Source organism: Armigeres subalbatus, chromosome 1 (genome assembly GCF_024139115.2).
Source record: "Armigeres subalbatus isolate Guangzhou_Male chromosome 1, GZ_Asu_2, whole genome shotgun sequence".
NCBI lineage: Eukaryota > Metazoa > Arthropoda > Insecta > Diptera > Culicidae > Armigeres > Armigeres subalbatus.
This window is the reverse complement of record NC_085139.1, coordinates 273,294,561-273,310,515: the sequence shown is the minus strand read 5'-3', so window position 1 is coordinate 273,310,515 and position 15,955 is coordinate 273,294,561. Positions and strand designations below refer to the sequence as shown.

The 15,955-nt window shown below is 42.5% G+C and overlaps 1 protein-coding gene across 2 annotated transcripts in view; it reads right to left on the bottom strand.

Annotated features, from left to right (window-relative positions):
- LOC134207619 (facilitated trehalose transporter Tret1) overlaps positions 1-15,955 on the bottom strand; it is a 106,688-nt gene that overhangs the window by 88,864 nt on the left and 1,869 nt on the right. The window lies entirely within an intron of this gene.

Sequence of the window (15,955 nt, the reverse complement as noted above, 5' to 3'; positions counted from 1 at the left end):
AACATCGTTGGTGGGAACTGCTAGGGTAACCACCCGATCGCAGAGAATAGAAGGTGCAAAATATCATTACAAATGCAACAACGAGCACGAGTAGCACGGCATCTCTAGCTGAGGCTGTCCCAGATACCGAACTGAGAACAAACTGCAAAGGATGAATGTCGATTACATTTGCACCTACCTAGAGGTGAAAAGAATCCTCCTGTAGGAGAAAAGGGTTTAATGGTTCTACGCCGAAGTCATGCTGTTTGATTATTTTTATTCATGTTGGGAAACCCTCTTATAACGCCCTATTTGCACCACTACAAACAACCAAAACTGCGTCAAAACTTTTCCGGTAGAATTGCCAGTAGTTTAGTGACATTCTATATGAACTATTATATCTAAAAATATTGAAGTAGTATTAGTTTTAAGTTGCCAGGTCAAGACGAATTTAGACCGAAAAAAACGACACCTGGATTTTGAACACAGAAGAAACCACAGCTCATCGTCATCTACTCCTCCAAAATATAAAGTGGTGCCGAAACCCGGGTTTCCTGGCCTCGCCGGATAATCTATCGAATCGTCGCATACATTCAGTGAGCCATAAGGACATCGTTTCATCGTGTCGGGGATTCTCATCGGAGAACGCCATTCGCAAGTTATGTATCGATCAGACAAAAGGTTAGTGCAAAGGGTATCTCAAATCGGTAATAGTGCAATGGCTCCAAAGGCAAGGGTAGTTCAAAGTGTGACTTCAAAGCTGACAGGTTTGAAACGGCGTATAAACACCATTCTAGGCTCCGCATCCGTGATTAGAAATTTTGATATGAATTTCACACAACAACAAACTAACCAACTGCTTATACGGATTGAGATGTTAGATGAGTTATGGAAACAATTTTTGAAAGTACAGGACGATATAGAAATCCTGGAGGACCCCTCCGGAGAAGATATTTCGGAGGAGCGAGTGTCCTTTCAAAATATGTACGAAGAGTTGAAATCAGCATTGGTTGGAAAGTTACCACAACGTGGGAATCCTATTCAGTCTGTTCGTGCGACAGTACCCAACCCAATAAGCAGTGGTGCTCAAGCGATCCGCCATCCAGAAATGATGATTCCCGAGTTTGATGGGAATCTTGAGGAATGGATTTAATTTAGAGACAATCGCTTATGCATGTAAATCCAAGTATTACAGCGAGAATACCCAGCGTCCCAGTCTCCCCGCTCACTTCAATTCATGTATCAATTCATATATCCAAATCTCTCATAATGTAGTCCAGCCCCACGTGTCGACCCAGTCTATGGATTCAAAGATCACCTAGACTTGACCACCCAAGATACTCCCGCCAGCAGTAGCACCCTAAACCTAGGAAAGTAACCACTTCGTGTCCTGAAACGCTTTCTTCCCTTCTGACCAGCTGGTGCAACTGATACGCAATCAACAACATCACTGTATCGGAAACGGACCAAAGCAACTTTGTAGCCTCCTTCCCGACCCCTAGGCTTCCACTGAAGGTCAAACTATGACTTCAGTGGATTTGGAACAATAACGGCCTTTGGAATGACCTGCCCAACCTGGAGCTATTCACCAACGAATGTTCACCCAGGACAGAAGCCCCCCCGGTGTATCTTACCAGCCTCCATAGATCGTTTTCTTGAAGGTCAAGTACAATTGGGTTAGCACGGTAGGGACCGACATCCGTGCTAACCGCATTTCGTGGCGATCGGGATCGTTATAGAGATCCCGTATGACGTACTTCAGTTAAGCGAGAACTCCCAGACGTTCGTCTCCAAAGTAGCATTCTCATTAACGTCGTGAATATCTACCTCCCATGTGGAACGTTTCCCGATATCAAACAAAAGGTGAGTGACATCATAAGAGAGACCACTCCTTCCTTTCTTCTCTTGGTAGATATGAACGGTCACCACCATATAACAGTCAAAAAATCAAGCCAATGCTGTTAAATGAATTTACCCCCAAGCTTTTATAGCAGCATATTCACTTTCACTCCGGCAACCGAGTGAATTTGAATTTGAATTTGTAGTAAACTATAGTCATACAGGCGTTGTAAAATTATTACAAAATACTACCTCAGATCACAAAACTCGAGCTTGGGACCAATATATTGAGGACCGCGACGAATATGTGGACAAAGAATTAAAAATTAAAAACGAGACAGACAATCAGACGAGGGTTTGAGAGCTTGTTGGAGGAACAAGGTCAGCCTATCTATGGTAGAAGTAAGAAAGTGATTAACTTCCACCAACGATCTCACGAATGTTATTAAATTATCTTGGTCAAATGGTTTGGGTGTACGTTAATCTTGGTGTGCAACCACGTGGCTTTCTTTGCTTGGATCTCTATCCCCATGGATCACGATTTCCCTTGCCGTACACGTGCGTCCCAATCAACCGAATCGACATCTGAAAATTGGACTTCTCGTTTCTTGCCGCGGGGCGAAGAATTTCGTTTCGACCAGAACCGCAGAACCCACCAGCGAGCGAAACCCTGTGACCGTTACGAAAAACCTCACTAGGTCGTGAGAATCCGATATCTTCGGACACGGTGGTGCTATTCGACCCCTATGGTAACCCCCACTACACGAAAGCGACGCGTCGTGGTAGCAACGAACGGTCATCGTCTTCCGTATCAGGGCTCAAGCGAAGCGAGAAGATCTTCCACTACGATCACATCAGTTTGTCGGATTGAGACACGATCGACACGAGGTGCAGGTGCACCGATATCGAACGCGCTCAGCGGAGCTATCTTATATGAATCTGCAGATCGAGTGATGCTAAATCCGCTCGCACTAGGAGACCAGCATCGTCAAAGGATCAACGGGTTGATGGTGGGTTGAATTTGGGAATCTGATAGGCTTGAGAACCTGCCCTCTGTGTCTCTCTCGGATTAACCGGGCTCGTAAATACAGTGCTGACATCCTTGTTAATCGCAAGGTTGGCGCATAAGTCAAATCCGGAAAACAGCTCTGTTTTGAAACCCCCTCGCGCTTTGAAACCCCTCGGTCCGACCAAGCCTTTTCCCACGAATTTCTGCTCAGCCACGTTATTCCTATCCCGAAGAACAGCGTCTTCTCCCGGGATGCTTCCAAATATCGGCCTATCTCGCATCGAAGATCGTCGTATCGGCCACCTCTCGCGCATCGAAGGTCGTCGACAGTCAACCCCGGCTGCATGAGAACATTGAAGCAGACGAAAAATTCGGCTTCCAACTACATGTCTTTCGCCAGCGGGATACGGAACCGGTTCCTTCGCCGGATTGGGGGATGGCTATATACTGTAATAAAGGCCGATTACAGATTTATTTCGCCGAAAACCGTTTCGCGGAATTCATTTTCGCTGTTGAAGATTTCGCGGAATGACATTTGGCGATACGTACCTTTTCGCGGTACGATATTTGGCGAATTGTACCTTTTCGCCGAATGACTTTGGGCGGAATGTACCATTTCGCGGAATATTGATAACAATAACTTTCATTCAGCGCTTCCACTTTTATTACTTAGTTCTCCAAAAAAAGTAAAGAAAATTTCTAATCGATAAATTTCCTAGACCGGGCCAGAAGTTGTACCACGCTTGGCAGCCACGTATTGTCCCGCACGGCTAATCAAGGCCTCCCGGAATACATGGAAATAGTTTTCGAAAATTCAATTGTTACTTCAAATCTTTTATTATATCTGGCAGATGGGCTAGATAAAATGAAGGGATTTTCTTCTGTCTTTACGTTGTTACGGATGGACGTTTTTATGAATAATCCTTTTCCTTCCTTTCGCCTTACAGCGCAGCAACTTAATTCTGACTGAAACTGGTCATATATCAGCTACTGAGATCGATATGTAACATGTGTGCCACTCGGGTATCCTCCCTTCGCTTTGTACCGGGCAGACGCATCCATTTATAGAAAGCATTACCCCATACTTCGCGTCATGCCAGGTAGACCCCTTTTTTTAAGGAAAACATTATCAACTCCTTTCGCCTTATCCCGGGCATCCATTCAAAGAAGGTATTATCTTTCATAGAAGGAACTACCTCCTTTCTTTTCTTCATACAGAGCAAACGTGTCCATTTCTCAAGTAGCCTTGCGCGCAAAGGCGTAGGATTGCCAATCCGGAGATGACGAGTTCGATTCTCGGTCCGGTCTAGGATGTGTCCGGGTTGGAATCTTTCTCGACACCCTGAGCATAGTGTACCCATTGTACATGCCACACAAGATACATACTCGTGCATTGGCGGGCATAGAAAAGCTTCCAATTAATAACTGAGTTGAACAGCAGGCCAAGCTCCAGTTGGAATATAAAGCCATTGAAGAAGAAGAAGTGTCCATTTCTAGAAAACATTTTTCCTCACTTTGCCTTATACCGATCGGATGCGGTCAGGTCATTCAATGAAAGCATTACCTTCTTTCATTGCTTTAAACCACAATCCAAAAGAATTTCGACCGGATTGTATGTAATTAAGCAAAACTCAGTAAATAGGGTATCTGTTCCATTATTAATAACATGCTCATATATCAATAACATTCACAAAACATGCAAATTAGGCTCAATTTGTGTTGTGTTTTGTTGTTATACGGCTCACTGCTGAAAAAAATCACAAAAATGAGAAATAAAACAATTTGCACCAATTCTTCGTTTTCGAATGGTATTGATTTGGGTACATAGTATGAATTCAAGGAGCACTTCCCCTATTTGGTAGAAATTTGGTGGAAGCTTAAAAGTATGTTCTGTGGAATAGTAAGAAAGTATTTCGCATCAACGGATTTTTAAGGGAGCAAGGAAGGAAGGAAGAAGAAAGAAGAGAGAAAGAAGAAGGAAGAAATACGAAGGAATGAGAAAAACGGAAGCAGGAAGAAGATAGAAGAAAAACGAAAGAACGAGAAAATAAGAAGAAATAATGAAGAAGGAAAAAGGAGAAAGGATAAAGGAAGAAGGAATAGGCAAACAAATAAAGGAGGAAGAAGAACGAAGAAAGAAGGTAGGAAAAAGTAAGAAGAATTGAGAATGAAAAATGAAGCATGAAGAATGAAGAAGGTAGAAGGAAAAGAAAGAAAGTAGAAAGAGAAAGGAAGAAGAAAGAATAAAGCAAGGAGAAGAAAGAAATCGAAAGATGGAAGAAAAAAGGAAGAAGGAACAACAAAGAAAGAATAAGAAGAAGGAAGAAGAGATAAGAGGAAAGGAAAATAGAAAATGGAACAAGGAAAAAGGAAGAAGGAAAAAAGAAGAAGAAGGAAAAAGGAAGAAAAAAAAGGAATAAGGAAAAAAGAAGATGAAAAAGAAATAAGATGAATGAAGAAGGAGGTGGAAGAATAAGACGAATAGGAAAAATGAACGATGGGATGAAGAAGATGGAATGTGAAGAAGGATGGGAAAGGAAAGGACGAAGATGGAAGAGGGTAGAAGAAAGTGGCCGTCAATAAACCACGTAGACTCTTGAGGGGGGAGGGGTTTCGAAAAAGTCTACGTTATTCTACGAAGGGGACGGCGGGTATAATAAAAACAACAATTCATACAGCAGCTTTGTGCGAAGTTCTTTTGTTTGATTTTTTTAGATTTTTCCGTTTTTTTGCAAGACTTTACCGAAATAATCTTTCGAATTTCTCCAGAAAAATCTTTTGGATTTCACTGAAGTAATAGTCTGAAACAGGAAAATTCTCCAAAGAGTTCTTTCGAAAAAATTTCAAAATTTCCACTTGGATTACATTGATTACATTCCAGATTCTACTATTTTTTTTTTTTATTTTCAGCAGGAACTTCTTTAGAAACTTCAAGTGATTTTTTAGAATTTAAGCGGAAAATTATGTCGCACTTTAACGGAAAATTCTTCAGAATTTACAAAGGAAGCATTTTGGAATATCCAAAAGACATTCTTTGGAACTTGTCAGGGGAATCTTCCGAAAATTCCTCGAGAAACCTTTCAAAATTCTGGAAATCCCCAGGAAATTTTTCTTATTTTGGAAATTCTTGGAATTTTCACGGGGAATTCTTTGGACATACATATAAGCGAAATTCTTGGAAATTAACCGGCGATTTCTTCGGCAGTTCTAATGCAAATTCTTTGGAATTATCGATAGAAAAAAGGAAATATTTAAGAAATTTCACGAGAAATTGTTTGAATTTCCCACCAAAAACTCTTTGAGTTTCCACAAAAAAGTTATTGCAATTTTCATGAAAATTTATTCGAATTTTTTACGATAAATTCATCACAAATTCAACTGAAATTCTCCATAATTTCCACCGAAAATTATTTGGAAAACTCTTTGAAATGTCCATAGGATTTTTTTTAAATTTCCTCAGGAAATCGCTCCTACTTTGCAAGAGAAATTTCAAAATATCGTAGGAAACCATTCTAAAATTCAACGGGAAATAGTTCTCCGAAAATCACTGGACAAAACTTTTGGAATCTAGAAAAAAAATTGATTTCCATATTTTTTCTAATCCCATATGGTAACCGTACCTTTAGTGGAGGTAGCGCCAATAGTGGAGGTATTGGGGTTTAATGAGATTTTATACACTTTACGATGGTTTCAGTTGATGTGTCGTGCTTTAACCTTCGGGGACTCGCGCCGTTGTAAAAAGTACAACAGGTTAGAAAAAAGCACGCTTCTCGTTAACAACGCAGGCGGGACTGCGTGGGCGGTCCTGTATCAAGCGAGTCCCGGAAGGTTGAATATCCTGTCGAATACAACTTATCCTAAGCTTTCGCCCGAAAAACTAACAAAAACAATGATTTTCCTTAATAAAATTGACTGCCTTGGACCTATAGTGGTGCAACTGTACCAATAGTGGCGAGTATCATAAGAAATCAATGAATAGCATCACTATGGGAACCAAAATTAATGTTTACTGCCACTAAAGGAACAGTGTACCCATTAGTGGTGCAAGCTACATTTGGTAGTTGTTGATGTTAAATGACATCAATTTCATTTTTGTTAGCTAATGTATAGGTTTATCTATTGGCTAAGGCATTAAACCTTTAAAAGTCTCATAATTATCAATTTAAAAAAATATTTTCTTTTGTTGATCTACTAATAAATACTTCCACAATTGGTACCGCTACTCTATATTTTGTAAAATTTGAAAAAGTCTACGTAGACTTCAAGGGGGTGGGGGAGGGTTTCGGAAAATTCTATGATAGTCTACTAGGGGGGAAGGGGGTTTGAAAATGTGAAATTTCGGTCTACGTGGTTTGTGGGCAGCCCCAAAGAAAAAAGAAGGAAGAAGAACTAAAATGAAGATAGAAAAAAAAATTATTTCTTTCTCACATTTCAATATTTATTTCTCATTTCTCTCTTCTTTTATTTAAAAATGCATTTCTCAATCCTTACTTCGCATTTTTTATTTCTCGATTCTTTGTTCTTAGTTTTTAGTTTCACAGTTCTTAGTTCTCAGATTTTAGTACCCAGTCTCCAGTTCTCAGTTCCCATTTCTCTGTTCTCAGTGCTGTTTTCATTTTTCACTTTTCTATTTTCACTTTCCAATTTCTACTTTTTCCTTTTAACTTTATACTTTTTTTTTTTTTTTTTACCTTTATACCATTTTCATTTTTTCCTTTTCTCTTTTTACTTCTCACATTCCTTTTTCACTTCTCACTTTTCATATTCATTTTTAAATTTTCACTTTTAGCTTTTCACTTCTCACATCTCATATCTTACTTTCGACCAGGCTTGCCATATACTCTTTGCCGAATAGAAAAGAACAAGAGTCAGAGTTTTCTGAGGAGCAGATTAATTTCATTTATTTAGTTAACATCTAAACACTGAATCAACAATTTGACGCCACAATACACGGTTCGAGGCCGCATCTCTCCATCCTCGGATACGCCTCACGCTCGCCAAGTCGTTTTGCACCTGGTCTGCCCATCTCGCTCGCTGCGCTCCACGTCGTCTCGTACCTGCCGGATCGGAAGCGAACACCATCTTTGCAGGGTTGCTGTCCGGCATTCTTGCAACATGTCCTGCCCATCGTAACCTTTCGGCTTTAGCTACCTTCTGGATACTGGGTTCGCCGTAGAGTTGGGCGAGCTCATGGTTCATTCTTCGCCACACACCGTCTTCTTGCACACCGCCAAAGATGGTCCTAAGCACCCGTCTCTCGAATACCCCGAGTGCTTGCAAGTCCTCCTCGAGCATTGTCCATGTTTCATGTCCGTAGAGGACAACCGGTCTTATAAGCGTCTTGTACATGACACATTTGGTGCGGTGGCGAATCTTTTTCGACCGCAGTTTCTTCTGGAGCCCGTAGTAGGCCCGACTTCCGCAGATGATTCGCCTTCGTATTTCACGACTAACGTGATTGTCAGCCGTTAGCAAGGATACGAGGTAGACGAATTCCTCGACTACCTCGAAGGTACCCCCGTCTATCGTAACACTGCTTCCCAGGCAGGCCCTGTCGGCCTCGGTTCCGCCCACAAGCATGTACTTTGTCTTTGACGCATTCACCACCAGTCCAACTTTTGTTGCTTCACGTTTCAGGCGAGTATACAGTTCTGCCACCTTTTCAAATGTTCGGCCGACAATGTCCATGTCATCCGCGAAGCAAATAAATTGACTGGATCTGTTGAAAATCGTACCCCGGCTGTTACACCCGGCTCTCCGCATGACACCTTCTAGCGCAATGTTGAACAACAGGCACGAAAGTCCATCACCTTGTCTTAGTCCCCGGCGCGATTCGAACGAACTGGAGTGTTCGCCCGAGATCTTCACACAGTTTTGCACACCATCCACCGTTGCTTTGATCAGTCTGGTAAGCTTCCCAGGGAAGCTGTTCTCGTCCATAATTTTCCATAGCTCGACGCGGTCTATACTGTCGTATGCCGCCTTGAAATCAACGAACAGATGGTGCGTTGGGACCTGGTATTCACGGTATTTTTGAAGGATTTGCCGTACAGTAAAGATCTGGTCCGTTGTCGAGCGGCCGTCAACGAAGCCGGCTTGATAACTTCCCACGAACTCGTTCACTAATGGTGACAGACGACGGAAGATGATCTGGGATATCACTTTGTAGGCGGCATTAGGGATGGTGATCGCTCGAAAGTTCTTACACTCCAGTTTGTCGCCTTTCTTGTGGATGGGGCATATAACCCCTTCCTTCCACTCCTCCGGTAGCTGTTCGGTTTCCCAGATTCTGACTATCAGTTTGTGCAGGCAAGTGGCCAGCTTTTCCGGGGCCATCTTGATGAGCTCAGCTCCGATACCATCCTTACCAGCTGCTTTATTTGTCTTTAGCTGTTGAATGGCATCCTTAACTTCCCTCAAGGTGGGGGCTGGTTGGCTTCCATCGTCCGCTGAACTGACGTAGTCATCTCCTCCGCTGCCTTGACTTTCACTGCCTGTACTCTCAGCGCCATTCAGATGTTCCTCGTAGTGCTGCTTCCACCTTTCGATCACCACACGTTCGTCCGTCAAGATGCTCCCATCCTTATCCCGGCACATTTCGGCTCGCGGCACGAAGCCTTTGCGGGATGCGTTGAGCTTCTGATAGAACTTACGTGTATCTTGAGAAGGGCACAGCTGTTCCATCTCCTCGCACTCCGCTTCTTCCAGGCGGCGTTTCTTCTCCTGAAAAAGGCGGATCAGCTGTCTCCGCTTCCGTCTATAACGTTCCATGTTCTGCCGGGTACCTTGCTGCAGCGCGACCGCCCGCGCTGCGTCCTTCTCCTCCAGAATCTGTCTGCACTCTTCGTCGAACCAATCGTTCCGTCGACTTCGACCCATATACCCGACGTTGTTCTCCGCTGCGTCGTTAATGGCTGCTTTGACTGTATTCCAGCAGTCCTCAAGAGGGGCCCCATCGAGCTCACCCTCTTCCGGCAACGCTGCCTCGAGATGCTGCGCGTATGCAGTGGCGACAGCAGGTTGCTTCAGTCGCTCTAGGTCGTACCGCGGCGGTCGTCGGTACCGAACATTGTTGATGACGGATAGTTTTGGGCGCAGTTTAACCATCACCAGATAGTGGTCAGAGTCGATGTTAGCGCGACGATATGTCCTGACATCGATAATGTCGGAGAAGTGCCGTCCATCAATCAGAACGTGGTCGATTTGTGATTCTGTCTGCAGTGGTGATCTCCAGGTGTACCGATACGGGAGGCTGTGTTGGAAGTAGGTGCTGCGAATGGCCATATTCTTGGAGGCGGCGAAATCAATTAGTCGTAGGCCGTTTTCGTTCGTCAGCCGGTGAGCGCTGAACTTCCCAATAGTCTGTCTAAACTCCTCCTCTTGGCCAACCTGAGCGTTCAAATCTCTTATGATGATTTTGACGTCGTGGCTTGGGCAGCTGTCGTACTCACGTTCCAGCTGCGCGTAGAATGCGTCCTTATCATCATCAGTGCTTCCGGAGTGTGGGCTGAAGTTGAAGAACCGGCCTTTGATCCTTAATCTGCACATTCTTTCATTGATCGGCCACCACCCGATCACGCGCCTTTGCATGTCGCCCATCACTATGAAAGCTGTTCCCAGCTCATGTGTGTTGCCGCAGCTCTGGTAGATGGTATGATTACCTCTAAACGTTCGCACCATTGATCCCTTCCAACAAACCTCCTGCAGCGCTACGATGCCGAATCCACGGTCCTTGAGCACATCGGCGAGTATGCGTGTGCTCCCGATGAAGTTGAGAGATTTGCAATTCCACGAACCGAGTTTCCAATCGCTAGTCCCTTTTCGTCGCAGTGGTCTTCCCGATGGTTCCGGTCCGTACTCTCTTGTTGATTGTTCGTTGCGTGAGTTTTTTTTTGGCTGGCTTGCAGGGCCTGACATCAAACCCCCTAAATTTCCGGAGGACCATGGTGCACAGTTTCACTTAGAGTCCCTCGCTGGCACTCGGACGATGATCAGCCGCCCCTAACATGGAGAACAGACGCTGTTGTGAGCCGATCCTGACATGGAGAACAGACGCTCAATAAGATTTGCACCTCTGGAGAGGTGCACCCCTTCCCTGTCAGCATACGACCATAGTTCCCACCGGGGTTAGTTACCCGATCTTCCCTAAGGTTGCTCGTATCCCGGCCAGCACCGCGGGGAGGTAGGGATAGGAGTTGCTGGGTAAGAGGCTAAGGACCGCGAGATGGGGTCTATTTTATTGCTTCAGGTACGCGAAGTACCAATGGTACGCTTTACCCAGCATTTGCCATGCCAACGGCAACTGAGGAGCAGATATTAGCATCAAAACTCACAACGATGAGCATCGTCAAACTCGAGCTCTGAAGTATTTCCCTCCAGACCATTTACATGGAAAATTCTCCAAAATATCCACAATTTTTTTTGGAATTTTGACAGGAAGTAATTTGGAATTCAAACGGGAATTCAATTGCATTACCGAAGATGTCGTTTGACCGAACAGGAAATTTGGCCGAAAAAGTCGTTTGACTAAATTGGTCATTTAGCCGAAAATACCAGGTCAGAATGGTCGTTTGACAGAAATAGGCATTTAGCCGAACGGGTGATACGGCCGACAAGGGTCGTTTGACCTGATATTTTGACGTAGGACTACGTCTGTGTTTTCTATATTGGGGTACACTTTACGATTGCGAAAATCGGGGACCGTCACGAAAATATGATAGACTTTAAACTTTAATATCTAAGCCGTTTCTCGATGGATTTTCAATTTTTTTGGACCATTCGATCAAGGATGAGTCAACGCTTCTTTGCATTTATTTGAAAATACTGATTTTTAGCTATTTATTATTGATAAATGATAAAATGTTTAAAAATAGGTAAACTAACCAATCACGTACATGCATCACTAGCACAGACATCAAAAATCAATCACTTGCGGGTTTGGATCTAATCCTCAGTTTGAACAAGAATAGAATTTACGCATAGCAGACGCATCAAAACGATCGTAGCGGAGCGGACACAGCATCACTGAGGCGCTAATAACATTTTTGAAGAAAATCCATCGCATTGGTGGTCGTGCTCGATGTGTTGCTGCAGATCATTCAACCTCAACGAACCAGAATTTCATATGAAGAAAAGGTTGACCATAAAAATAGCACTATGGCGATCCCGCACCGCCAGTGCCGATGCAGAAAATTTATTACAAATTGTGGTGTCAGTAAGTTGGAAAGGAACATTGGGAAAAGAAAATTAGTTCTTCTCAGGACCAACATTTTATGAAAAGAAAGAGTTAATTGAGAAAATGGACTGTTTCGGTGGCATCGGGTTTGGCGTGGTAGCGTGGTTGCTGTTAGTGATTCCATCCATTAAAATTCACTACATCATCTCCCTCCAACGCGCTATCAAATTCGCTATTTACGATTGAGTTTTGCACTTTGAAGAAAGTTTATTTCGCATAGTCGGATCAACCTTCTTTTGTATAAAATCAATGAAGACGCCACCACAGTGGAAACCTTCTACAGCAACCACCCATCAGTGAACGTCGCTCGGACAGACAGATGCTAAGAGATAATGTTTGGTAATATGGAGAGACTTCGTCTTGAATGAAATTTCTGCTGTTATTCCTCATAACAATACGCATCTAAGATAAACAACATCTCATAACCAAATTCAGAAGCGAGAAAATTTCATAGGATTCTTAGAATTTGTCATTCTGCGTTGTCGGGTCCGTTTAGAGATGTCGTAAATTAATCGATTACTTCGATTAATCGATTCATCGTTGTAATAATCGATTAATTTTGAATCGATCATTACCTAACGATTAATCGATTCAATAATCGAGAGCAATCGAGAGTAATCGATTTGTTACTAATCGATTAATCAGGATTTTACGACATCATAAGGATGTCGCTAATTAATTGATTACTTCCATTAATCGATTCATCGTTGCAATAATCGATTAATTTTGAATCGATTTTTATCCAACGATCAATCGATTCAATAATCGACAGGAATCGAGAGTAATCGATTAGTTACTAATCGATTAATCGGGATTTTTCGACATCTCTAGGTCCGTTGTCTGCGGAATCCCGATCGAAATGGCTCGCGCGCGCCGAAAAGCAGCTTTCTTATATCTAATGAAATAATTCCATTAGCCCCGCCCCTTCATTAATCGTTATGAGTGCACATTATATTTACACCCATATCAGCTCACAAAGGGGCGGGGCTAACATGCTTAATTCATTAAATACAAGAAAGCTGCTGTGTGGCGCGCGCGAGCCATTTTGATCTGGATTCCACAGAGAGCGGTTCGACATTCGATGCAGCGGAGCGGACACAGCAGCACGAAGGAATGGGTGGCAGTGTGGCAACGCTGAAAAATTATTTCACCCTTTGGGGGCTTAGCGAAAAATCATCAAGTGGCGGTCGGACAGTTGCAACGCAAGGTGTCGACAAGCGATTGGATGCAGTTAGTTATTTAAATGGGAATTGGGAAAAAAAATTGGTTCTTCTTTTATGAAAAGAAAGAGGTAATTGCGAAAATGGACTGTTTCGGTGGCATCGGCGTTTGGCGTGGAAGCTTGGTTTCTGTTAGTGATTGCATCCATTCAAATTTACTGGTTTAATTTATTGAATACAAGAAAGCTGCTTTCCAGCGCTCGACCCATTTTGATCTGGATTCCGCAAAAAGTGGTTTAACCATTTATAAGGCTATAAATGATATTGCCACCAACAAATTATAAGTTTTTTCGTTTATTAACAAGAGCTCTACTTATTATTTTCCATGTAGTGACTATATTTACTTCCTAGTAATCCCCCAGATGAATTTGAGCCATAAAAATTGAAAAGTCAATTTGAGAACGGCTTTTTACGAACAGATCGTAAGTTTCGAGTGGAAGATGGATTTTCAGTTATAATTCGTTGAAAAATGACGGCAAAGATATACTTTTTCCCATTGGTATTAATTATTTTAAATCTCATGTGTTAGATTATGGCGTGATTAGCGTGAAAAATACTTCGCCTTTCTTATATATTTGGTTTTTGGATTTTTGACAAAATTGCTTAGGGAAAAAAGTGCAAAACATTTTTTTTTTCATTTGTGATACATGTTTTGATTTGTTTTACGTAAAACCTATTTTTTTAAATCTCTTATTATTTTTTGCATTTTTTTCCCGCTTGCAAGGCAGTGGAAAATAACATTCTCCGACATTATCTGCGGAATTTCCATCAAAATGGTTCGCGCGCGCCGAAAACCAGCTTTCTTATATCTAATGAAGTCATTCCACTAGCCCCGCCCCTTAATTCATCGTTATGAGTGCACATTTTATTTGCACCCATAATAGCTCACAAAGGGGCGGGGCTAACGGGCTTAATTTATTAAATACAAGAAAGCTGCTGTTCTGCGCGCGCGAGCCGTTTTGATCGGGATTCCACAAAGAGCGGTTCGACATTCGATGCAGCGGAGCAGACACAGCAGCATGCAGGCGTGGGTAGCAGTGGCAATGCTGAAAATTTATTCCAAATGGTGAAGGCTTGGCGAAAAATCATAAAGTGGCGGTTGGACAATTTCAACGCAGGGTGCTGTCAAACGTTTGGATGCATTTAGTTTTTGGAAAGACGCATTGGGAGAAGAAAATTGGTTCTTCTCAGGACCAGCATTTTATGGAAAGAAAGAATTAATTGCGAAAATGGATTGTTTCGGCGGCATCGGGTTAAACGTGGTAGCTTGGTTGCTGTTAGTGATTCCATACGTACAAATTAATTGCATCATCTCCCTCCGCCGCGCTATTAAATTTGCTAGTTACGATTGAGTTTTGCTCTTTGAAGAAAGTTCATATCGGATTGTCGGATCAACCTTCTTTTGTATAAAGACCTTTTTGGAGCACACCATCCTAAAAAATGGCTGAAATAAAGGAGAAATAAGCAGAAGCAGAAGTGGCGTGAAACCAAACGCAAATATATTTATTTGCAACGTTTGGTTTTCGCCCGCGATGTAAGCGTACGTGGCAAAGTAAGGATTGTGAGTCGAGTGGCTTCAGCGACCGATGAGACATCACTTGTCATAAGACGAGTTGGTACAATCCCATTGAATTCCATTACTTAATTGTATCTTGACAGATACGTATTTCGACCTCAACAGTAAGGCCGTCTTCAGTGTCTCGTACTTGACTCGAGTCGAATCAAGTACAAGACACTGAAGACGGCCTTACTGTTGAGGTCGAAATACGTATCTGTCAAGATACAATTAAGTGGTGGAATTCAATGGGATTGTACAAACTCGTCTTATGACAAGTGAAGACATTCCACTAAAAAGCTCAAAATAATTTTCTTAACGATAAGTCACGTTAATTCCACGGTTAGAGACTCAAAGTCCATCCAACTGGGAACAACTATTCAACTTCTTGATTCAGTTGGCCTCCGAGCAGTTTGCTCAATGTTAATAAAGCGACACAAATTATTATGGCAAATACCATCAATTTCGAATAGCTACGTAGTCCTACGTCACGTTTGCGTACAACCCGATTGGGCTGCACCTTTGAGTTTTTTACAACCCTAAATTTCGTTTGCTGAAAAGGTATTATAATCAAAAATGTCGTTAATGATAATGATAATTAAAAAGTGAAAAGTGAGACTGGAGGGATGAGAAGTGAAAAGTGAGATATGTAATGCGCGAAATGATGAGCAAGAAATTATGAACAAGAACCAGGAAGTCAGAGAAGCGAGGCGTCTTATTTTTTTTTTTCCATATGACCGTTTAGCAAACGTCATATGATCCATTCGGCCAAAAAACATTTTCGGCTAAATGACCCATTCAGTCAAAAGGCTTTCTCGGTCAAAAAGCCTATACGACCAAACGGCCATTTCGGACAAATTACCTTTTGACCAAGAAAGCCATTTGACTGAATAGGTCATTTAACCGAAAATGCCGTTTGTCCAAAATGGTAGTTTGATTATATAGGCCATTTGGCCAAAAATGTTGTTTGGCCGAATGGGTCATATTACGTTCGCTGATACGGCCAAAAAGAAGACGCCTCGCTTCTCTGACTTCCCAGTTCTTATTCATAATTTCTCGCTCATCATTTCGCGCCATACACATCTCACTTTTAACTTCTCATTCCTCAAGTGTCACTA